Raw genomic sequence first — 25,653 nt, forward strand, 5'->3', positions numbered from 1 at the left:
GGTGTCTATCACTCTCCAACAAAGTTTTGGGGGTGACATTTTAAGAGTGTCAATATATGTGTTTAAAATACTTTAGGGGGTAATAGGACTCCCGTGAAGTATAAGTGTGTAGTTGAGAATCGGATAATAAATTGAGAGGGTATTTGACTGTGTTCTCTAGTTTATATTTACAATTCTTATTGCAATACAAATAGTTTTCAAATACAAGAAATCTATATATTGCCTATTGGTGATAAACATTCTTTCTTACTCCTCTAAAATGAAACCATAATAAATAGCCTCATTCATCACGTCTCCCCAATTTCTTTCAGCTTCATCACTGAGCCAATTTCCCACTTAAATATAGTTCTACTTAGCTAATTCTGTTTCACAGTCAATTCAAAATACATGTACAACTGCTCCACTGCCTACTTTCAACATCTGCACAACTTGGATGACAAAAGAAACCAAAGTGGCAAAAGAATTAATAATGAAAAACACAACAGAAGCAGCCTGATGCATCGCACTGAAAATTACTGCATTTTGTACAAATGACATGCATGAAGCCATGTTGTACTTGATATGTAATTCCTAACCTCTGAGATTCGCGGAGAAAAAGCACTTCTCTGGATCTTTCATTTCAAAAGCCTTAACAGAATTTCTGCTGGGAGAATGAAGCTAAGGATTTGAGCAAGCTTTAGCACTTCCGTATAACTCCAAACTTCGTTCTTGAAGATAAAATATTTTTACTGGGATGCAATACTAAGTTGTCTACCTCAGTTTGATCTTTGTTGTGGTGCTATCCTATGGCAACTTTCAGCAGGGCAATGATCTCCACATCATCGAGAGCTGATTCCTGGACAAGGTGGAAAGGAGTCTTGCCTTCCTTATCGACAGCTTGTGGATTGGCCCCCCTATTTGCAAGAAATCATATTGGTTAAACAACATAGAAGTTATACAACTTATTATAAAAGTAAGCTCTCAATTTCAGCAGCATTATGAAAATGATTAAAATTGTCCTTTCTCAATTTCAGTGGCATTACTAATCTTCAACATTACTTAATTGATTAATATAAGAACTAACTAATTATCATTTGAAAACATCAATTCTCCTCTAAATCTGAGGCCACAAAAAATTGAAAGAGCACGGGAGCAGTAGAAAGTTTTGATTCAAGATATACAACTTGAATGTCATTCATCTTTACAAAGAGCAGAATCCTCTAGCTAAGTCAAGGGATAGAACTTATCTGTTAAGTTGGCTACTCTCCTGCTATCTGATGAAGTAAAACAGTATTCAACTACCATTTGTTGGGCCTTAATCAGATTCATTGGAGCAGTTTCAAAATTTCAGACAGATTTGTTATACCCTAGCTTGGTATGACAATTTGTGCGTGGTAAAACTGTTTAATATACTCTATAATTCCTCGAGGACAGGTTTCAGTTCCTCATCTTGTACTACACTGAACTAAAACCTTTAAGTTTATCCCTTGTAAAACTAAGAAGATAACAAAACATTAGCATCAATAAACAGTTCTTTGTTTTAACAGTGAAACACAAATTCTATAGAATAGTTATTAGACCATCAGCGTTATACAGATGTTAACATGGATGCATGGTCTACGAGTTTAGACAAGATTAGAAATGGTCACATACAACAGAAAGGTGCAAGGTAAGAAATGTAGATGAAAAAAAGGAAAGAAGGTAGCTTAAGATTGTCAGTCATATTCTCTGTAGACCTCCAAATGCATTAGTATGTAGGTGGAACACCATTGATTGAAGGTGTTAAAAGAAACTAGGGTAGATCTAATATCAGGAGGATGAAACTTGTAAGACCTTTAATTTCTCGATCAATGCAGATTTAGCAAGAGAAGAATACAATGGAAGCAAGTATCATATATAGGTGATGTCAACCAATATGGATCAAGGTCAATCCTTATTGACACACTAACATTAACCTGGTATTCTACATGAGTCTTTTAAGTTGACTTAGAGATATATGACAGTGTAAGGATACACATAGAGAATCCTAACTTAACTAGTCTAATCATATACATATATTGAATAGTGGAATGAAACATGTGCAAATGGGGTAGTAAGAGGACTCATATAGCTGACCCCAATTAGTTAGGATTGAGACACAGTTGCTGTTTGTTTGCTTGTTTATGAAGTCTTTCCCACGCTGGAAACATTACGGTTGAGTGATTGATTGTAGGAAACATTCAATAATTCCAAACTCCTTTGAGATATATGAATGTTAAGCGTCAGACACCTTTATAGAAAGTCAATAATTTCCCTCTGATTCTGAAAAGCATAAACATCGTTGTTGTGCCTGGAAATTCAGCTGGAGATTGATGATCATGCACTCATAGCTTTGATCTAACTAGTTCTCTGTCCTAAAACCAATCAAAAGTGCAGAAGCTACCCATACTGCTTTATAGGATTCCCTATAATATGCTTGTATTTAAATTTCAATAACTACTTGGCTTCAATCTCTGTAGTTATTCTATTATCTTCTGCTATTCTATTATTTAGCAGCCATCTGCAAATGTGGCTTTTGTATGCCTCTCGCTCTCACAACTGCATGTCGCCAATAATTACTAGTTTACTACGACCAACAAGATATGTGGCATTACCCAGTAAAAGCACCTCTTTCTCTGCTAGATCTGAATGTAAGCACAATAAGTGTGGACCTCCCAATGGTTTAAACTATATATATATACAAGGCATGTTAACCTATATTGTCAAGCTCCTTAGAAACATTTATCCAAATGCACATGCCGGGCATCAGCCTTACTGCAAGAACTATATTACCAGACTGGATACAATTAAGAAACTAAGGAACTCCACTGTTCTTAGAAACAAACCATTACCTTGAAAGTAATAGTTTGGCAATTTCAGTTCTTCCTCTTAAGAAACTATGATGCAGTGGGATCTGACCACGCAAATCACAAGCATTTATGTTAGCGCCATGCTGCAGAAGCAGCTCCACCATGCCAATATCAGCAGTTTGGCAGGCTAGGTGAAGCAGGGAACAGCCATCAAAAAATCCATCAGAGGAAAGGTCTGCACTTCCACCTCGTGGGTTCAAAGAGTTCGCACAATCACTGCCTAAGAAACCAAAGTTATGATCAGGTTTTTCAAGTCAATGCAATCTCAATAACTCACTAGATAAAGACGTACCAAGTGATGCTTGCCCGTGAACTGCATTAACATCTGCTTGATAAACAACAATGAGACGGTATACAGTTTTCTTGTCATTTTTACGCACACCTTCCCATAGCTGTTGTGCAACAGAAAGCAGATGCTCACTGTCTTCCACTTTGTGAACAAATTTTTTTTCTGCATACTGCAGCCATAAGAAGACTCAGCAAGCAAAGAAGAACGGTAAAGAGTTAAACCAGGTGAAGTGTATTAAAGATGATTCTAATTAAGCATTGACAGAAGATAATGAAATCAAGGAGAGACGGAGAGAATATTTTGATCAATTGTTCAACTCAAACCAAACCCTGGCCCAACGGTGCTGAAAATTGTAGCAGCCATACCATAGAAGGCTCCATGTGCTATGCTAAGAATTTTAGGTAGGTAAGAATTAAGTCCCAGATAAGACCTATGCACGTTTGCTCACATGGGCAGAATGTGCAGTGCTAGTTCACTGATCAGCTGCGGCAGCCGTACAGCAGAAGGCTCATGAGTTACAGTATGATGTAGAAGTGGGAGAGAATAAGTACTGATAGAATGCCTACATAAATAGTGAGTCAACAGGAGGAGCATAATGTGCAATATCCACCAATCTGATGACATTAACGGCTAATCAAATGACTGAACTGGAGGGATAAACAAAAATAATGACAATAGGGAAAACAAATACTTCTTCCATTTCAATATAAGAGGCAAAGTTTGAATACTACAGAGTTCAACAAAGAAATGAACACTTCTGAGACTAGTGGTAAAGAACATTCCGTAACATTTGTGTGGCTATAAGACTTTGGAACTTGTCGTAAGCATTCCACAACATTTATGGCTATAAAAGCTTGTTGTTAGGGATAAATGAGAAGTTAAGGTAATATTTCTGAATCTAGAAAGCTGTCATTCTTTCTGGAACTGACAAGAAAGAAATATTGCCATGGAACAGAAGTATTATATAAGATGTGAAGCTATTCCGTTAAGACAGAGAAGCGGCTTGCAGAACATGTTAGCTATATTTAGTGGTACCTTTCCATGGATAAACTTCTCCTTCACTGAAATATGATCATCCTCACTCGGTTTGCAAGAAAACTGCTTGTGCTTATGGGACTCCAAAGACCTACACCAGTCAGTTGACACTTTCCATTAAGGAACAATAACGAAAATAATTCACATAGTAATGAATTTTCAAAGTTACCGCATCGGTATTTCATCTGCCTGGAAATTTCTTCTTGGATGCAACAAACCCTCCCAAATAGAATTCACAAACACATTACCAAGTGCTTGGAATAAGATTATGACAGAAGGCTCCCACACTTTAACATCAAGTGCCAAGGATCTTACCTAATTACAAAGTTGAAGTTGAACTGTAAGAAACACTTCAACTTTTGTGTAATCATACAAAAAAGCAATGTTCTGAGCAAGTCCACAGTGCATAATGAAGCAGTGTAAGTATAGTCCATCCAAACTAGAAAAGGGAAATGGATGAAGGACTTTGCAATCCAACTTACATTAGGTTTTTATTGAATAGATACTCCAAAATTTACGACTAAGCTCTTTCATTTTTTCCACTTCCAATTACCTGTCTCAATCTTTCCAATAATCACCATTTATATTAAAATTAAAGGCCATGTAGATCTGGACTTATTTGAAGCTAAGGACAACTGGTCGGAACATTATTCCTTGGAAATGTGTAAGGTTTTGGAGAATAGAGAAAGAAACAACATAGAAAAAATCTCAAAATTTTAAACTAGGAAACAGTAGAACAATGACAATTAACCTAGGAATGATCAAGTGGACAACCCCTTCCATAAGTTCAAACATAATGAGATTGAATATAATTGTATAAACTATAGTATCTTAACGATCATATCCCACTCTCACCTAACCTTTAGCCTGTCTAGGTAGCGATACGAGTTCCTAACACGTGGCTGGAGCGTGGCGTGTGGGGCGCATGACGAGGTCTTTAATGGAGCTGCTGACTGGGGTTTAGTCGTCGGAGGTAGAGGAAGCTCGTGGCAGAGTTGTTATTTTAGAAAACTGACTAAAAGGGTCTCTGAGTAACCGGACAACCACGAGGAGGAGAAAAAGTTTGATCACTTTGATATGAACAGGACCCTAGTGTGTTGCAAAGGGAGATAAGTCACCTCAAAAAGGCAGCAATGGCTCTGATACATGAGGATTTCAAGAAGAAGAATAAGCTTCTATATATTTCTTGATGAATTTACATCCAATAGAATGAGTATTTATACAATGAGTCTTTAAACTATATAAGAAAATACAATACTTCTTGACAAAGAAGAAAGGCAAAATAACACAATCAATACTTATAATAGACTGTATAATAAGAGAGAGATTATGACTCACTCAGGGGGAATTTGTGGTCCATGGAAACAAATATGGAAGGGCAACACCCCAACCAAGGTGAAATGCCTCACCTGGTTGGTCACCAGAAGGGCATGTCTCACTCAGGAAAAACTCAAGAAAAGAGGCTTCCAGATGTTCTTTTTCGTCATGAGAACGAAGAAACTTATTCCTAAACTGTAGGGTTACCGTTCAGGTGTGGCATATGGTTCTCAGCATTTCTCAAGAGACACCCAGAACATACTACCAATCTTTTGAGCTGCTGGATGAGCCAAAAATGATGGTGGTCTATAGTACCTACTTGCTTCTGGTGGGCTAATTGGAGAGAAAGAAACCTCAGGTGTCATGAGAATATTACTAACACTTTTCAGAAAGTTAAAGAAAATTGCATTAACATGTTTTTTTTGGTGTAAAGAAGATGGTATAGAAGAAGTAGCACAGTTGGTAGATTTCCTAGGATCTATGTAATTATGGATTTAGCTTGTAACTTTTTGGAGGTAGCCAGCCTACCAATCCAAAAACAATTCTTTTTTTTATAATTACAATACCAATCTGCTCCTATAATTAAGTTAGGAAATTGCTAATCAATCAATCAACAATTATAGAATAGAAACACTACACGAACACATAATCTGATGATGCATATCAGGAAACATGTGGGGTTTGACATGAAGGCGAGTACTTTCACTAGGGAGAAGTTTAGTAAGGCTTCCTGCCCCAAACATAAGACAAAGTAGAGAAACTTAAAAGTAAGATTATACTACAAAAGTAAGAAGCTTGGTTGTACAAGGAAGAAAGTTGACTTGCCTTTGATATATGTACACCAAATTTACGGTGAATGCCAGAACATTCAATGCATATAAGAATACCAAGATTTAAAGAAGCCCAGTCTGGATCAGGAGCACCACAATCAGCACATTTATCATTCCCAGGTATCCTCTTCAGTGCATCAGTTGGTTTCTCTACTTTCATGCTCGGGAGGTGTGATACACTTTTGGATTGACGTATGGAACTCTTAGCAATGAAATCCCTCCCAGATGTGCATTCTTCAATTGTTCTTTGATCCTGACTCATGGGACTTCCTATGGATCTACTTTTGGTAGAGGGACTCAGAAAAATGCTGACAACATGAACCAGTATCATTAGGAAACAACAAAACCGGAACTGGATTAACAATATCAATGTTAATATTTTACCCTTTCAGGTGTCTGAGAACTCAGTAACGAGGTAATAACTCCTGTTATTTTTTCTATCCACACCATTTGTTCTGCTATGCTCTCTGCCTAAATGCCAAAAGATAAAACTTTACTGAGAACTGTTAACGACATATTATGTTGAAAACAAGTTCTCTCAATACAGTTCTTGCTTAGTTCACCTGCAAAGTATAGCTCTTTGTTGGTGAAATTATTCTGAAGCAAAATCTCAAATCCGATTGCTCTGCATCTGCTTTTATTGTTGATGTCAGTAGGTTCACCGTGCGATGTGCAACAGGTTTTTCATCATGTACACCTCCATGGTAATGTGAAGAGAGTGGATTGGAAGATCCCTGAAACTGCATCATCCACATTTGAGCAAGCATAAATAGTGACCAGAAGAACTTGCCAAACAAACATGGCATAATACAAAATGTGTCATTTATCTTGGATTCGGCCGACATTCATGTCCTTCTAACTTTGGATGTGCACAAGTAGGAACTTAAAAGTTGAACAAGTAAACACATGCATCCATGTGACAATTCGCATCCTACATATATTATGCCACATAGGAAATGTGTGTCTACTTTCAACTTTATATGGTGTCTACTTATGCACACCCAAAGTTGGAGGGCGTACATGATAGCTAAAGTCAAGCTAAAGGGCACATTTATGCAGTATACCAATAAATATTTCATCTGATAACTTACAGAGGACCTGCTCCTTAGTGTTCGATAATAGTACAACATTCCTCTGCTATCTAGAACAAAGAATCTTCTCTTCCAGTCACCTCTTAAATTAGAGGAACGCTTTGAGAGATACCCTTGTTTTATAGTTTCTACCTACACTATTTGAAATCTTAGCTGTAGAAATAGTAATCAGAAGAGCTCTTGCAAGTAATAACAAGAATCTCAAAAACAGCCAGAATGGTACTCCCTATGTCCCAATTTATACCACTCACTTTCCTTTTTATCAGTCCCAAAATGAATAACCTTTTCTATATTTAGTAATAATTTAACCTTAAAATGCATGTTTTACCTTTAATGAGATGATTTATAGCCACACATATATCAATGACTTATTTTAGACCACAAGTTTCAAAAGTTCGTCTTTATTTCTTAAACTTCGTGTCAAGTCAAACTACCTCATATAAATTGGGACAGAGGGAGTATTTGCTAGTAGGGGTGAAGCCTCAAAGCATGCACCTTTCCTTCTGCAGCTGACTGCATTACTGCCTCTATCACTTTCTGGGAACTTCTGGAAGAATGTTGTGTGATTTCAGCAGTTGAAGAATTGTGAGGACTATTTAATGACCGCCTGCTTTGTTGATCAACTTCCTTCTTATACTCTTGCATTTTTTCATTGAGAACTACCTGCTCATGTGTCGAACTCTCTCTAGCCCGTTGTGCAAAGGTCAGGACCTAGTATAACCACAGACAGACAAGTATTTGAAAGAAGTTATGTGGTTGCAAAATCAATTTAACAAAGATCAATTCATGAGATTTTAGTGTATGTGTTGAACCCTGTTGACTATTTTTATTTTTTATATCTTTTAAACTTTTTGGAGAGAAAATAATAACATCCCTAGGATACAACAACAACAACAACATACCCAGTGAAATCCTACAAGTGCGGTCTGGAGGTAGAATGTATGCAGACCTTACCACTACCTCATGGAGGTAGAGAGACTATTCCCGAAAGACCCTCGGCTCAAGTGCAACAAATCCCAGTATAAAGTAGGAGATAATGAAAAGAAAAGAATATAGCAAATGACAAGGAAACAGAGCAAAAGTCTGCCAAAGAGGAGCCAAAACAACAATAAAATCATGTGATAATTGAAACACCATAAGCAAATAATCAACAATGATAAAAATGTGCAAGATCAAAGAGCTCTTCATGAAGATGAGATTCAACTGAAGGCTGATCTCCTTATAGAGTTTGAAAATTTAGCAAAATTTGAGGAGATATCTTGGCGACAAAGATCTAGGGTTAATTGGTTGAAGCAGGGAGATAAGAACACAGAGTTCTTTCACAAAACGGCTAACTCTCACCGGAGATACAATAACATTGACGAATTAAATGTGGATGGTGAAGCAATCAAAGATCCAGAGTTAATAAAAAAAGAAATCATAGACTTCTACCAGAAGCTATATTCTGAAACTGAGACATGGAGACCCTCAGGTAGCTGCAGGGAAGGGCACAAAATTTCTGAAGAAGACAATAGGATGCTACAGGGGGATTTGAGAACCAAGAGATATGGGAGTGTGTAAAGCTTTGTGCTGGAGATAAAGCTCCAGGCCCTGATGGTTACATCTTGGCCTTCTATACCCACTGTTGGGAGGTTGTTGGGGAGGAAGTCATTGCTGCAGCAAAAAATTTCCAGGAGAGATGTTTCTTTGAGAAAGCTTCAACTCCACCTACGTGACGTTCATTCCCAAAAAAATGGGTGCAAAGAAACTCACAGATTTTAAACCCATTAGCTTAATTGGTAGTGTGTATAAAATAATCTCCAAGGTGTTAACTGAGAGGCTTAAAAAGGTTATGCACAAGCTAGTGGACACACAACAACTTGCTTTCATTAAAGGAAGACAGATCATGGATGCTATTTTGATGGCTAATGATGTGTGGATTCTAGGATTAGAAGCAAGGTGCCAGGCATTTTATGCAAGCTGGACATTCGGAAAGCATATGACCATCTCAACTGGAATTTTTTGTTGGAGACCTTATCTAAAAGAGGTTTTGGAGGTAGATGGATGAGATGGAAAAAGTTTTGTATCAGTACTGTGAAATATTCTGTTCTCATCAATGGCTCTCCTACAGGTTTCATCTATTCACGAAGAGGATTAAGACAGGGAGATCCCCTGTCTCCTTTCTTATTCATTATAGCTATGGAGGGACTCAATGATATGTTGAAGATTGCTCAAGAGAAACTATGGTTAAGGGGCTTCAGAGTATCAAATAGGGTGGATTGTGACATGGAGACCACACACTTACAATATGTTGATGATACTCTGGTTTTCTGTGATGCCAACAGAAATCAACTGATGGTTCTCAGAGTTATATTTGTGCTATTTGAAGCCATATCAGGACTACATATCAATTAGGAAAAAAGCTTCCTATACCCAGTGAATAACGTCACCAATCTAATCTCTCTGGCTGGTACACTTGGGGGAAGGACTGGTGACTTACCAATCGTATATTTGGGTATGCCACTAGGAGCAGAAAGCAAGTCCTCCAGGAATCTGGAATGAGGTGGTCGAGAAGTGTGAAAGAAGATTGGTCAACTGGAAGAGTCAATATCTCTCCCTTGGCGGGAGACTCACTCTCATCAATAGTGTTCTCGACTCCATACCTACCTACATGATGTCTATCTTTCCTATCCCAGGTGGGGTCATTGACAGAGATGGAAAGGAAATAGTGACACTAAGAAATTCCACTTGGTTAAGTGGGATGAATTGATTGGGAGCAAACAGAAAGGAGGGCTTAGGGTAAGGAATTTGAAGATTCAGGACCAAAACCTTATGATGAAATGGCTATGGAGACTAGCATCTAGTGAACAAGCATTATGGAAAAAACTTATCAAGAAGACGTGTACCAAAATGGTCACTAGTACTTATGGAACTGGAGGGCCAACAGAAACCTTTGGCCAAAATTAAGAGAAAATTGCATCATTAGAGTAGGAAATGGCATGAAGGTCTTCTTCTGGGAGGACAACTGGTTAGAACAAGACTCCCTACAAACCCTCTTCCCAGAATCTACATTCTGAACCAACAACAACAAGGCACTATGGCAGAAGTTTGGTCAAATCAAGGATGGAATTTGAGTTGTAGAAGACCCCTAAATGATTGGGAGATCCAAAGGCTAGTAGATTTCTTTGGAATCCTTGAACAATTCAAAGGAACCTCCACCTCCCAAGATAGATTGTTTTGGAATCATAACTGTAACGGAAATTTTAGAGTGAAGGAAGCTTACAAAAAGTTCAACTCTTTCACCCATCAGGTTACTAGCTGGCCATGGAAACTTATTTGGAAAGTTAAAATACCTCCTAAAGTGTCCTGCTTCACTTGGCTACTAGCGAAGCAGGCTGTCTTAACTTAGGAGAACCTCATGAAAAGGGGTATCCAACTGAGTCCTAGGTGTTTCCTGTGTGGAGAAGAGGCTGAAACAGTCAACCACCTCTTTCTTCACTGTAGGATCACTAATATTTTGTGGAGCATTTTCATCAATTCGAAGAACCTACTTTGGGTGATGCCAAGAAATATTGTCCAGGCCCTGAAGATATGGAGTAGCTTTGCCTACATTTATGGTCACAAAGAAAGATGGAAGATCATCCCCACCTGTATCTGGTGGTCTGTGTGGAAAGAGAGGAACCTCATACGCTTCCAGAACAAAAGTAACAGCATCCAGAAGATCAAGATGAATTGCTTGGTTTAATTTCATTTTTGGTCCAAACAGGAGTATATGGAAGATCTAAAATCAGTAATGAATGCTTTAGGCACCTTGTAATTTTTAATTTAGGATTGAAGATCTTCCTGATACTCATTTGTAATTAGTTAACCTGTAACAAGTTGTGGCAGGTTTGATTTTTTGGAATATAATACAAGACTGTTACCTTCTCAAAAAAAAAAAAGAAACAAGAACTACAATGATACAACTAGTACCATCGCAAACCCTAGCCACCCTAAACAAGACAACATTACACTACCTTCTAACCTTATACCCTAATACATGTCCTCTTCACCCTCTTATCTAGGGTCATATCCTCGATAACCTCCGGTTGTGTCATATCATGTCTTATCACCTTTCCCCAATGCTTCTTCAGCCTACCTCTGCCTCTCCTCGGACCCCCTAGAATCAACCTCTCGCACCTCCTCACTAGTGTGTCTATGCATCCTTAAGCTCAATTAATTGGAATATATTAACCGTCAAACTTCTCCAAAACATGAGATTCCCTGCACTACCAAATAGAGGAAATTCAAAAGAGGAAATGGTTTGATCAATTTGACTTTTTCACTTCAATATGCAAATCCTCAACCTTGTTGCAGATGGTAAGAGAGTATAGGAAGAGCATTAGCCCTATAAGAAAAAAGTATTTCTTTTCTAGGACATCCATAACTTATTCTAAATCTTTCATATACTCTTGTTTACACCGAAAATGAAACAAAACTATGTAATTCATCTTCATGTTATCATAGCTACTTCAAACTTTACGAGTCAATATAATCATCCTTGGCATGTTGGCATCACCCAATTCAATCCTTTCATATTGATGATGGTTTTCCATAATTGGCTAGTAATCCTACAGTGATGAAAGAGGTGACTAACTCTGCCTCCTCTCCACATAGAAAACATCTTGAACACAAATGGAAGCCCATTTTCATATTTTCCAAAGTCAACACCCCCTGTTTAGCAAGTAGCCAAGTAAAACATGAAACTTTACAAGGGATTTTTTGTTTCCACATTAGCTTCCATGGCCGACAATCAATTTGATTGTTGAAAATATTGAATTTCTTGTAAGCCTCCTTTACATTGAATCTGCCATGCTTGTGATCTGCCATACAAGACACTCTTCTAACTCAGATGACCCTTTAAATTGTCCCAAAATTTTGAAGAAATCTACTGATCTCTAGATCTCCCAGACATTCAGGAGCTCTCCATAGGTGTTTGTGCCATTCTGGTTGTCCAATTACCATTCATTTCATACTTTAATTTGATCACCTCTTTCCATAAAGTCTGCTCACGAATGCAAGTCTCCAAAGTCATTTCATCATGAGGCATTGATTATTGTTTTTAAGGTTCCTTATTCCTAGACCCCGTGCCTATTCTAATGGTGCATCCCATATGACCAGGTGAATTTTTTTTAGAGTCACTCTTGCCTTGCCAGAGAAAATGAATTTTTTTTAGAGTCACTCTTGCCTTGCCAGAGAAAATTCCTTCTCAAAACATCAAGCCTCTCAATAACACTATCAAGTAGAGGAAAAAGGGACATCATGAAAGTGTACATGACATCCAAAACACAACTAATGAGAGTTAATCTTCCCCCTAATGAAAGGTAATGGATCTTCAAATCACTAGTCTTCTTTCACATTTCTCTCCCACCCCATTCCATATACCTATGGATCAGCTTTATGGGGGGGGGGGGGGGGGGGGGGGGCATGCCCAAGTATACAACTGGTGTTCACCAATCCTCCCCCCAAAGTCCTAGCCAATGAAGTTATATCAGTAGCCTCATTAACCTGATTCAATGAAATCCCATAAAGTGGGGCCTGAGTAGCGTAAAGTGTACGCATACCTTACCAATACCTCTTCTAGGTAGTGAGGTTGTTTCTGAAAGATCTTCCGCTCAAGCAAATCAAAGCAGATTGAGCCAATGTAGGAAGCTTTTATTCCAGTTAATGTGTAACCCAGAGATTGTTCTAAAGAGAACAAAGATCACCCTGAGTATCTTAAGTTAACCTCTACAGTCATCACAAAAGACCAGCGTATCATCGGCATACTGAAGGTGTGTTATCTCTATATCAGCCCTGACTATTTCATACGTTGAAGCCCTTATTCCAGAGTTTTTCTTGAAGAGTTTTCAGCATATCATCTAAGCCTTCTATTGCATTAATATAATGAAGGTGCACCAGTTACCGTCCCCGCCAATCTAAAAAGGTGGAATGCCCTCATTGAAAAAGGAGAGTGCACAAATGTAATCTAATGAAAGAAGTTGTAGTTCTATTCATGAATATACAAGGTATTATACAATTACAGGAAATCCTATAAAGGAAATCAATCAAAACAACTAAAAGAAAATATTCTATAATAACTCTTATTATTATGTAATATTCTACAATCACTCTGTGATTTGCTTGTTACCATATTCTGTAATACCCCCTCAAGCTGGAGAATAGATATTTGATCATGCCAGCTTGTCACAAAGATAACTAACTCGAGCTCCATTCAATGCCATGGTGAACAAATCAGCTAATTGCTCTTCCCGGTTTTCAGGTAGCCTATGGAAATCAAATTTTCCTAAATCTTCTCACGAATAAAATGGCAGTCAACCTCAATGAGTTTAGTCCTTTCATGGTACACCGGATTTGAGGCTATATGAAGAGCAGCCTGATTGTCACACCCAAGTTTTGTTGGTCTATAATGCTTCACTTCAAATTTCAAATAATAGATGATGTGTCCACATTAGGGGTGTCAAATGAGCGGGTTGGGTTGAAATTGGAGATATTAAATTAGGTTGAGATAGAAATCGGGTTGGGTCTTGACCCGCCAATTTGACCTGATTAATTTCAATAATTTTAACACACTGATATTTAACTTTTATAATCACAATTGAATTTCCGCTCAAGATATTTTTTTAAAAATAAATAATAAATGGATAGATAAATTCTAAAAGATGTTAAATATATAATAATTTTTACCTTTAATATAGGAATATATCTAGTTTTAAAACGGGTTGAAATTGGAGATTTAATTGGGTTCAACTGAGGATTCTCTTAAAATGGGTTAGGCTTGAATGGGTTGAGATAGAACCCAATTCAAACTATCTTGAGCCCGGGTTACCTATATTTGGGTTCATTTTGACACCCTAGTCCACATAATATCACACGTACATTGTGACATAGCTCTATATTTGGATTCAACACAGTTTCTTACTTTTCCAATGATACTAGGTTCTCTCCAACAAAAACACAATAGCCTATTGTAGATCTTCTAATCAATTTTGGATCCTGCCTAATCAGCATCAACAAAATACTCTACACAAGTATGACCATGATTGCCATACAATAGGCCACGTCCAATAGTTCCTTTCAAGTAACGAAGAATTTGTTCTAAAGCTTCCCAATATTTGACTATAGGCATTGACATAAACTGGCTAACAATACTTCCTGCAAGGCAATATTCGGACGAGTCACTGTGAGTAGTTTAACTTCCCAACTAACCTCATGTATCTCTCGGGATCATCAAAAGGATCGCCATCATCTTTCATAAGATACACATTGGGGACCATTTGAGTAGTGCAAGGTTTGGCAGCCAACTTTCCAGTGTCTACAAGCAGGTCAAGAATATACTTTCACTGAGATAGAAAAATTCCCTTCTTGCTTCTATTTACTTATACTCCTAAGAAGTACTTCAACTGACCCAAGTCCTTTGTATGAAATATAGTATGCAAGAAAGACTTGAGAGAAGAAATTCCCGTATAATCACTTCCTATGATGACAATGTCATCAACATATACAATAAGCAGGATAGTGCCAGCTATGGAGTGTCGGTGGAATACAGAATGATCACATTTGCTCATTTTTAGTTCGAACTCCTGAACTACCTCACTAAACATGCCAAACCAAGCTCGAGGACTCTACTTCAAGCCATACAAAGACTTCTTCAAGTAACAAACTTTAGTACACCCCCGCCCAGCAACAAAACTGGATGGTAGCTCCATATACACTTCCTCTTGGACATCACCATGAAGAAATGCATTCTTGATATCCAACTAATGTAAAGGCCAATTCTCAGAAGACTAGGGAAATGAATAGCCGGACAGAAGTGAGTTTGGCCACCAGAGAGATGTCTAAATAATCCACCCCATAAGTTTGAGCATAACCTTTAGCCACAAGTTTGCCTTAAGTCTGGCCACAGAACCATCTCAATTGACTTTAACTATGAAGACCCACTTACATCCACTGATTTCTTTCCCTTCGGTAAATCCACCATATCCCACGTGTGATTTTCCTCTAAGGCATGTATTTTCTCGAGTATTGCCTTAGATCATCCAAGATGATGCAAAGCACAGAGATAGAGTCTAGAGAGATAGTCAAAGATCTAGACGTAGAGGATAAGTGGTCATAGGAAACAACTTTAGCAATGTGATATGTGGATTTGCAAGTACGTGTACCTTTGCGAAGAGCAATAGGGAGGTCAAGGTTTTCTGAAGAATCAGATGGCGAAAGATATGATGATGAAGGAATTGGCACAGAACATGTTTCATTGGTCTCTCTCTTCCTCGAGTAAACTTGAACAATTGGAGGTTTTGTTAGTACAGACGGAGCTGACTCTGAAGGCACAATAGTTGATTGGTGTTCAATAGAAGAACTGGGAGATGGAGGAACATCATTTAACTGTTCTTTCAAAGCATGGGTAACTTGATAGACTAAGCACTCATCTTCATTTTCCTGACTAGTAGAAACAGGAGGTGCATAGAAAAATGGGGTACTCTCTGAAAATATGACATCGATTGACACCAAATATTTTCCAAGTTCAGTAGAATAACAACAATATCCCTTCTGAAGTGAGAACAGCTAAGGAAAGCATATTTCAATGCTTTGGGATCCAACTTGGTAAGATGGTCAAACATCTCGAACATTACATGTACTACCAAAAATCTTAGGTTCCACCGGAAAGAGAGACTTATTCGGGAAAAGAACACTATAAGTCATGTTACCAACAAGCACACTAGATGGCATCCTGTTAATCAAAAAACAAGTTGTAGAGACTGCATTTGCCCAGAATTGTGGAATAGAAGGGATCGAGTTGTCTCAAGTAAATGTCTATTCTTCCTCAAAGCAACTCCATTTTGAGATAGTGTGTCAACACATGAAGACAAATGGAGAATATCGTGTTATCTCATGAATAACCGAAACAATTCTGGCATGCATTCTTTGTCATTATCACTCCTTAGAATACGTACCAAAGCACTGAATGGAGTTTTGACTTTAGCGTGGAAAGCACAAAAGTGAGTGAACACTTCAGAACAACTCTTCGTAATATAAATCCAAGTCATTCGAGAGAAATCATCCACAAAAGTAACAAAATACTTATGCCAGTTTTGGAAGCAACATTGTCCCCAAACATCATATTGAACTAATTCAAAAGCTTACCCAACCTGTTTATTAACCCTTGGACCTACCGAGATGCGATAGTGTTTTGTAAATTGACATGACTCACAATCAAAGGAAGAAACATTTTGAAATTGGGGACAAAGCTTCTTTAACATAGGTAATAAAGGATGTCCACACTGACAATGTGCTTTGAATGAAGACACATCACAGGAGTAAGCACCCAATCGAGGCTCTCATTCATCAAGAATATAGAGATCATCGGATAATATGCCCCTTACCTATTACTTGACTTATCGTAAGATCACGAAGCAAACAATGATCGGGAAAGAATGAGATATAACAATTAATGTCTATGGTAATTCTACAACAGAGATCAAATTAAAGGCCAACATTGGTAGACTTAATACATATGACAAGGTGATAGTGGAGGTTGGTTTAACGGTCCCTGATCCCACAATGTTACAAGTTGAACCATCAGCTAGCGTCACAGGAGAAAGTGTTTTATGTGATCGAAAGCTAGAAAACATAATAGAATTACATGTCATGTGATTTGTGGCACCTGAATCAATCACCCATTTATTCCATGAGGATAAAAGACATGTTTTCCTTGACTCTGCAAATGTAGTAACTGAAATGGATTCTTTAAGTGATTTTTGAAAATGAGAGTATTTTGCATACTCATCAGTCGAAACAAGAAAATCTTCTTAATCATTTTTCTCGCAAATATATCTAGTGTAAGTCTTGACAGAAAACAAAAGGAGTTCAGCAAGTCTAATCCACCAGTTCCTCTCAAACAAGTGTACCAGATTGAACAAACACACAATGTGTTGTAAAATTAGCAAACTAGAAGTACGGGGCAGCAAACCAAACAATATTCAACCATGTGAGAGAGCTGATACGAGCAACAGAAGATCTATAACTAGAAATGTCTAAATTTGACTGATCAACGGTTTTATAACCAATTTCCGAACCAGATTTCTGAGTCTCAGCAGCAACAAAAGACGAATACCAAAAGGGAAAACGAAGTACAAACCTTCAAATAGAGATTCAACGCTAAGAATACCAGAATGTGTCCTGATTGATGAGAAGATGCCGAAGCAGTAAGCCAAAAACAGATATGCTGGACCAAACGCCAGCGAGTGGAAGACAGAAATGAGGTGCAGGTAGTGCGTGAGGTTCACTTGCTGCCACTTAGACTAGATGTCCTTTCCGACCAAAAAATCTCCCTCTGTCTCTTCTTATGGTGCTGGTGAGATAAATTTGTCACTCCTAATGAGTGACCCAACCCTTTCTTAGGCTACCAGGAAAAGAGTCGAACTTTTAAATAAATTTTAGCCTAGGCTCTGCTACCATGTAATCTAATGAAAGAAGTTGTAGTTCTATTCATGAATATACAAGGTATTTATACAATTCCAGGAATTCTATAAAAAGAAATCAATTAAAACAAATAAAAGAAAATATTCTACAATAACTCTTATTATTTTGTGATATTCTGCAATCACTCTATGATTTGTTACCATATATGTAACAAAAAACATTATATCAGAACTAGTATTAGAACTAGAGAGTAACCTGATTGATATAAGGCTCCATCTGATGCAACAGTTCATACCCCTGTAAAACGACATAGTATCTCAGATTCAGACATGATGCACTCCATTGTATGAATAACTCTTATATTCAATTACTTCAAGACCTGTTTGACACTCGAAAGAAAACAGAACATGACCTGTTTGAAATACTGAAGATGAGCATCCATTGTCAAGCTAACTGATTCCAAGAATTCATACTTCTTTTTGGCCTCAATGGAAGAAAGAGCTCCAACCTGATCTTATGTTTGATATATTGCAAATATTATATCATTGCTATTTGTTATTGAATCACTATTTAGTTACTGAGTCCCTAAGAACATGTATAGATATTTGTATATGTGTGTGTTTGGTTTGTGGGAGAAGGGAGGGAATTGAATGATTGCAAATTAACTTAGTTTACCAGATTAAAGCGGGTATGCTCAAAAGTCGACCTTGCATAATGAAGTTCCTATAACAGATCTCCAGCAAATTAAAATGACAAACTTTTAACAGTAAAACTGGTCAATCAACAACACAAATAGGGAAACTGATCTTCAATTATAAGAACGGATGTGTGTACCTCTTCAATGGCTACAACTATATCCAGTTTAGTATTTTTCTTCAATGATAGAAACTTCTCGCGGACCTGAACAAAGGGAATGTTACACAGTACAGGGTGATTTTCATTTTTCAGTAGGTTGTAAAAAAATATAAAGATATTTATAAATGTTTAGACATGGAAGTAATAAGGGGAAAAGCGATCCTCTTGTGCTGGATCCTTGTAACCAAGGATATTAGGACCTTGAACATAATTGCAGAAAGCAAATACCAAAGATCCATTTTCTTGAAAACCTCCATTATGAAAGGATAATTTACTAGATCGAATCCTGTAAATGTCTGATAATGAGGACAAAATGTCAATGTTAAAAAGGATTCTTTTCTAACGAACAGCAAAACCAACTCTATTACTTCGCACCCACTATCTTTATTTTTTGATAACCGAGAAATCTGCCTGTGACCCGCCCTTCAGACCAATCACAGCCTTCTAAACTCGGTGAATAATGGGCCCGCCCCTCTACCCTTCTCCACTTAAATACTAGCTTTCGCTTTGCATGGTGTGGGGCTTGAACTTGTGACTTAAGTCACGAATCCTCCACCTTTTGCCACTCGAGCTAGGCCTTGGGTGCCACCCACTATCCTTTTAACAATGGTATTTTTGGGTGCTAGTTAAGTCCCCAATTTCAAAGGAAAAGATCATGTATCAAATTAGGCAACAATTACATTTAGTTTCAATAGGAAATCACTATGTTATAAGATTTTGCATTTGCCAAATTGAATGGGTTATTATCACAAAAACATGCGAGTCGAGACAAGACAAATATACAATGTGACTTAAGGAATGATATATTCACCTGGTCATAAGCTACATCAGCTTTGTCAAAACGCTTCCGAGCTTCCTGAAAGTATTGGAAATCCATGCAACATCAAGCTAAAGATGCATGTATATATGTATTGTGCAAGGTCAGCGCGGGAGAAATGCAAAAGAAGATGTATAAAGAAATTGGGGATTTACGGATGATATGGGGAAAATTTATGATTAGATCGGAATTATAAAATATAGACTGCATAAGAAACGAACTCGTTAAATGTTATAGGTGGGTAAAATGGATTCAATTCAACCCACTGATAATTAACTTCCATTCTAAATGCACTGTTCTAAATCACTTTTAATCCATTATGTCATTCAGTAAATAAAGAGAACTATTAACCAAGAAAAAGTAGGCAATAGCTCTGAAATATGAAAATAATTTGTCCGTTAAAATTAGTATTCATTCAAAAATTAAACCTAATTATATATAGAGAAGTAGCCTGATGAAACTCCTTAAGGGACCCAAGAAGATAATATATTTTAGAGTGACATCTAGTTATCAAGAAGGAATAATGTGCATCAAATTTTAGAAAAATAAAGGTCGATATTTTACTTTTTTTATATAACGGGACATTTTACATGATCTATTCTAGATGATTCAGGTTTTCATCGAAATGTATGTATTTTTTAATTAAATTCACATTTATCCCAATGTGCACCATTCAATAAATAAGAAAACCTATTAACCAAGAAAATGGAATGCCTCAGGAAAATGAAAATGATTTGTCTGTTGAGACTAGTTGATTGTTATTCATTTAAAACAAATCAGGAAAACAAAAAACTCCAAAATAGCCTAATGAAACTCCTTAAGAGACCCAATAAGCTAAAATCTTCTAGAGAGACAGCTAATTATCGAGAATGAACAAATGTCCTTCAAATTTAAGAAAATAAAAGTCGACTTTTTTACTTTTATTATAATGGGACTTTTTACACTCTATTCTAGATAACAAGTTTTCATTAAAATCCTTTTCTAAAATTGTATGTGTTTTCTGATTATATCAGGTAAAAATGATTCAAAAACAAGTAGGCCCCAACAAAAGATCTCTAGTGAGAGTAAAGAAAATTTCAATGGAATCAATTTTCTTGTCAATGCCAACTAGCCGTAGATAGAAGATTTGAAGCAAAAGATATGAGTGATACCTGTACTTGATGATCAATGCTAGCCATATGTAGTAATCGATCATTTAATATTTGCTCTACCTAAGAAAAAAAATTGACGATGTCAGCAGAAGATCGCAAGCAGACAATGATATTTCAGAAGTCACACAATAGTAACTTAGACCGTGTCACAAGAAAAAGTAAGCTAGACTTCAAAATTCTAGAATAAAATACACTTCTAAAGTCAGATTCACATAAGAAAGTCGAGATACTTCAAGTAATGCAGCATGTTAACCAAAAATTTATGCATAGAAATTTGGGAATTGAACATGACCTAGCAGGAAAGAAGACTCTAAACCACTACTAACATTTTGGTAAATAGCATAAGAGCTAAACTACAGAAAACATAGAAATGCAACTGCTACCTGTGATCGAAGAACTTCTTTGTATGTTCCAATTTCTCTCAGAGCGATAGCAAATTGTACCATATCAGGGCCTAAGAAGGAAATTTATGTGTATCAGTATACAATGGCTGAGGAATCTGACACTAAATTCTTGTTACGTAGTAAGTACAACTTTCTGAGGGAATTGAATACTATGTTTGTAATAAAAGTTAATTGAGCTTGATAAGGGTAGCAGAAGATGTAAATCTGTTCCATTCCCCTTTTTATTTTTAGGGAAGAGACACCAGAACTTGATTAAGATAGATTCATGACTTAGAATTTGAAAATCCATACACACTTTTTGTGCATAAGTAGTTGTACGTCCTAACAAAATACGTTTGATGAAAAATGTTATTTCTGTTGGTCAAAAGTGTACTCTAGATGATGCTTGTAATGATGTCTCCACAACTTCAAGCTCTGTAAGTATAAGATTAAACTTTCTCTTGATGCTTGTGTTTATTTGTTCATGCTTAATGATTTAATGTATTCAAAAGAACATATCAATTATATGACTAGTTGTCTGAAAAGATCAAGCGAAAACAGAACCTCCAAATGAAACAGCAACAGGATCATTGTGCCCTCCTCCAAAAGTTTCAAGAGAACTGGCAAAAGCTATGTTTTTATCATATGCTTCCCCAAGCCCTTCTCTATAAAAATAAAAAAGGAATGAATGAGTATTACAAATAGCACAATACTTGTGCAAGAGTTAAACGATTATCTGTGGAATAAAATCATACATCCTTGAAAGAAGACTGTATAACTATTAAGATTAAGCATAGCAAATAATGGCACAACTTATCTTTTCTACTCGTAAAGTGGAACACACTGCAATATTTAATTTTAAGCTTAAATAGTTAAAAGAGCCAAAGGTAGACAGATAGACACTTAGAAAAGGAAGTAAAAGATCACTTGCCAAAAGAAACAAGGAAAACCGCGACGACAACGAACAACATAGCATAAGTGAGGAGAATATATAAAGATAGAGTAAAAGCACTGTCAAATGAATACAGGCAGGATATGCCATGATATGCTTTGCAGGATGAATAGAAAAAAACATATGACAGTTATGCAATAGCTATTCACCTCATGTTATAAAAAATTATTTAAGGAATGCAACATTGATATAACTAGATAGTGTAACTGCATGAGACTTAACATTAACTGAATTTATTACGGTGAATATTTCAAAACTATTAAAAGAAGATGAGTAACATACAGATTGATAAACATCAAACATAATGGGAATCGTAGGAGATGATGAAGTGTGGCTTTGGGATCAAACCTTCTCTGTTGCACTTCCACGACTATCCATTTTTATAAAAAGAAATCATGGTCATGATGTTTGGATCAGCTTTTGCGCACCTCAATTAATTTCACGAGATATTTGTCACCTCCCACCAGCAACAAGTACAAGGTATCTCTGTCTACCAAGGGTAGGACAAATCACCTAGTATTTTGGTCTTTGCTGAAATTCGAACCTGAAACCTCATGACTCTCAAACACTTCATTCATCACTAGGCCACACCCTTGGGATCCATGATTATCCATTTTCTTTTACTATATAATTGAGCTATTTATTCCCCTCATCAATACCTAATCACAACAAAATCATCCACTCAGAAGAACCTCCATTCAGGTCATGTCTCTACGTGGAAAATCCTTTCATTTCTCTTTTTTTTTTTAATGTAGTCCCTCAAGGTGTATGTGATCTTATAATCTAAAGATTAAGTATGTGTTGTCAACAAAAAGCCATAAAATATGTGCGAAAAAGTTATAATATTTTTATTTGCTAGAACTTTATTTTCTAGTTTCTTGTTATCATATACATGTCCTCCTCTTTTCCAATTGTTGTCCTCTTTCTCTGTTGATCCCTCTTTACATGGAATGACTTAATAATGAAGTGTTCCATGAAACATAAAATATGAAGACAAGTAGATAGAGGAAGATGAAGAGACTTACGTGTACTTTCGGCATCCTTTGTAAAACTTGAGACATTTATCCCTCAATGTTTCAGCATCTTCCTCAAAAGCTTGGATCTGTTCAGACAAGTACAAACTTAAGGACCCACACTTGTGGTCAGAGAAAAGTAAGAATAGATTAGCATACTTCTTAGCCATGGAAAAGGCTTCCAAACTTCTATTGCAGAAGACACATCAAACTGCTACTACTACTTCTATAGTATGCACGACTCATTTTACTTAAAGGTGCTCACATGCTATTTCTCACATAGAATACCAATCCAATCTATCCCATGTATAATACATTGCATTTGAACCTTGGACGATATGTTTTCATGCTGGTAACAAGGAAAACAAGTGTGCCAATCTGTCAAGATTTCTCAGTTACAAAGAAGAATATCCACTAAAGCGAAGATCATCCTCGCAAAATTCATGTTCTATAGCCCACGAATTCTTGGATCTTGGATCCCTCTTCAAAAACACCTTAATTGTGATATATAACTTCTTATATCACATCAGAAAAAACAGTGTCAGCAAATGCACTCCAACAAAGACAAGGCTCTCGATAGTGTCCATAGCATCAGTTTTTGGAAAAGGTAAATCAATTTGTTTGATTAGCATCCACTGATGCTCATTTATATGTACAGAGAGAGAGAGAGAGAAAAAAACGCCCGTTACAGTGCCCAATTATAATTACATAACTTTCTCAGCATACAATCCCTGAACTCGTAAACAGTTTAAACTAAAAAGGAAACAAAGAAGTGCCTACATAATTTAAGAACCAAACTATTTGTATTGATATTGACAAGCATAAACCTCAAAATGTCAAAAGTTTCCCCAAATAAATAAGGCATTAACTTGGTCTTATTCTATGTTTATGTCATTCAATTTTGAGTGTGTACAACTCGATAAAGTTATGAAGTGGCATAATACACGTAACACCAGGTAGTATTCAAATTGTCATGTACCAGTTTCAGTGTGCATAAATATGAGTTAAAGATATAATGACATAAAATAAAGAGTACTCATCCTTCATCTACATCATATTGTAAACCTAAAAAGGGTGTTTAATCAATCATTGATTACTACTGGTTCATTAAGCACACTAAATCATCATCATTACCAAAGACAGCAACTGGCTTTGGTACACACAATATGCTAAACTTTAAAAATTGAATCTTTCTTTAACCTGCTGACGAAACATGGGCGAATCATCAAGCCTGGCAAACATCATTCCACCCTGCATCTTAGCCAAACCAATATCACTTATTCTAACCACTGAAAAACTATACCCACTATTAATTTCTTGACCCACATTCGAACTACAAATCAATCAAATACATGATTCCGCCAAAAAAAAAAATTACACCCTTTGTATGATATGTTGAATTCAAAAAAGAGAGAGAGAAGGAAAAATTGAAAACGGAAAGTGAGATTAGTGTTTTGAGGAATGTTCACGAAAATGAAGGAGGCAAATTTTGGAGAGCAATTGGGGACCAATGTGCGATATTTCATGGTTGTCATCCACATCGCTATCTATCATCATTTGGGGTTTGGTTTTGATTTTTAATGCATTCAATATGAAACCCAATGCGCGCCATGCGCTTTCTTCACTTTATTTTCTTCTTTCGATTTTGGTTTATAAGGTGAAATCATTTACAACCACAATTTTGGTTTAAAAATTAAACTCAATAATTATTTTCTTTTTTTTTATCCTATACAAATCTATTTTATTTATTAACCTTTATATTTATAACTATTTAAGTTTATTAGCTTTATAAGTTAAAAGTATATATAAAATCTAATGTTATATTTCTATTATTGTTATTTTAATATTACGTTGCATAGTTAAGTTTCACTTTATTTTTTTAGAATAACGAGATACTTAAATAGTATTGTATCATGCACTAATTTTTTAGACATGATATGTAAATTTAAATTTATACTAAATGTATTAATAACATAGCAGTTACCACACAATAATGTATCAATCTCAATTCTAACATGTTGTGAGCAATATTTATTTATTTAATATATCTAATATAAATACAATACTTATCAAATTTAAATAAGATACATAAATAGTAAAATGTTAAGTAACAAAGATATTCATGATGTATCTTCTCAAATTTTTCTATAATTTTGAATCAAAATTGAATGGATCTTCAATAAACGAGGAGAAGAATTTTGAATCTCAAAATTTTTAACAATTTTGAATCAAAATTGAAAAGGATCTTCGTTTAACTAGGAGAAGAAAGAATTTTTGTAACAGCCAGTAAAAACTAGTAAGCTTAAACTAGAATCTAACAAACTAGTGACCTATATGGGGTTAATCTAATGATTAGAGTCATAAATACGCCACGTGTGCTTAATATAGTTGTTTTTGGGTTTAGACGTCAAGGGAAGACCTCAAGGATTAACCATGGGTCCTTGAGGAGGACCCAAGAGAAGGCCCTAGAAGCTGTCAAAAGGCATCATGCTCCATAATGGGCACCCACGAATCGTGGGTGGACCCACACCCCGTAGGTGGGGGTCGTGGGTCGAGACGTAGTCTCCCCATTTTTCCCTTGGTACTCCCACTTTGTGAACAAAACGATAGGAT

The 25,653-nt window shown here is 36.4% G+C and overlaps 1 pseudogene; it reads right to left on the minus strand.

Moving 5' to 3' along the window:
• Window positions 1–142: 142 nt before the first annotated feature.
• On the minus strand, window positions 143–24,674 carry LOC101250871 (ADP-ribosylation factor GTPase-activating protein AGD3-like; annotated as a pseudogene).
• Between the last annotated feature and the right edge of the window lie 979 nt (window positions 24,675–25,653).

Source organism: Solanum lycopersicum, chromosome 12 (genome assembly GCF_036512215.1).
Source record: "Solanum lycopersicum chromosome 12, SLM_r2.1".
NCBI classification, from domain to species: domain Eukaryota; kingdom Viridiplantae; phylum Streptophyta; class Magnoliopsida; order Solanales; family Solanaceae; genus Solanum; species Solanum lycopersicum.